Source organism: Octodon degus, unplaced genomic scaffold (assembly GCF_000260255.1).
Source record: "Octodon degus isolate 3935 unplaced genomic scaffold, OctDeg1.0 scaffold00178, whole genome shotgun sequence".
Lineage (NCBI taxonomy): Eukaryota > Metazoa > Chordata > Mammalia > Rodentia > Octodontidae > Octodon > Octodon degus.
Window position 1 is genome coordinate 2,603,955 of NW_004524754.1, and position 1,149 is coordinate 2,605,103.

A 1,149-nucleotide genomic window follows, 5' to 3' on the forward strand; every position below is an offset into this window, starting at 1 on the left:
TCACAGAATAGAAGACACAGAAGAAATGGACAGATTCGTAGAAAGGTACAAATTACCACAACTGAATCGACAAGAATAACCACTCTCAATAGCCCAATAACAGCTAATGAAATATGAAATATAATAAAAAAAACCTACCAACAAAGAAAAGTCCAGGTCCGGATGGATTCACAGCTGAATTCTACAAGAAATTTACAGATGTAGTCCCTATAATCCTCAAATTCTTCAATGAAATTGAAAAGGAAACAATCCTCCCAAAATTATTCCTAGAGGAAAGTATTATACTGATACCAAAACCAGGGAAAGACACAACTAAGAAACAGAACTACAGGCCAATCTCCCTCATGAACATAGATGTGAAAATCCTCAATAAAATCCAAGCAAATAAAATACAGCAAATAACCAAGAAAATCATACACCATAACCAGGCAGGATTCATCCCAGGGTTGCAAGGATGGTTAATATTCAAAAATCTATAAATGTAATACACTAAATCAATAGAATGATTTCTTTTCTTTTTTGTGTGTGTGTGGAACTGGGGATTGAACTCAGGTCCTATATCAACAGAATGAAAACTAAAAACCACGTGATCATCTCAATTGATGTAGAAAAGGCTTTTGACAAAGTCCAACACTCATTCATGTTCAAAGTCCTACAGAATATTGGTCTACAGAATAGATGGCCTCTACTTCAATCTGGCAAAAGCCATTTATGAAAACCCAATGGCTAACATAATTCTAAATGGAGAAAAACTGAAATCTTTTACTCTTAGATCTGGTACAAGACAAGGATGTCCTCTGTCACCACTCCTATTTAATATACTTCTGGAATCATTAGCTATAGCCATTAGACAAGAGAAAGAGATAAAAGGAATAAAAATAGGTAAAGAAGAAGTTAAATTATCTTTATTTGCAGATGACATGACACTTTACTTGGAAGACCCAAAAAATCCACCAAGAAGCTACTAGAATTAATACAGAAATTCAGTAGCATAGCAGGTTAAAAAGTCAACACCCAAAAGTCAATAGCATTCCTCTACACAGACAACAAACACACTGAGAGGGAAATTATAGAAACAATACCTTTTACAATAGCACTGAGGAAAATGAAATACCTTGGAATTAATCTAACTAAAGAAGTCAAAGATCT

At 34.1% G+C, this 1,149-nt stretch overlaps 1 protein-coding gene across 1 annotated transcript in view; it reads right to left on the bottom strand.

Annotated features, from left to right (window-relative positions):
- Positions 1–1,149, bottom strand: part of Galnt8 (polypeptide N-acetylgalactosaminyltransferase 8) — a 77,321-nt gene that overhangs the window by 70,418 nt on the left and 5,754 nt on the right. The gene's annotated exons all lie outside the window — the stretch shown is intronic.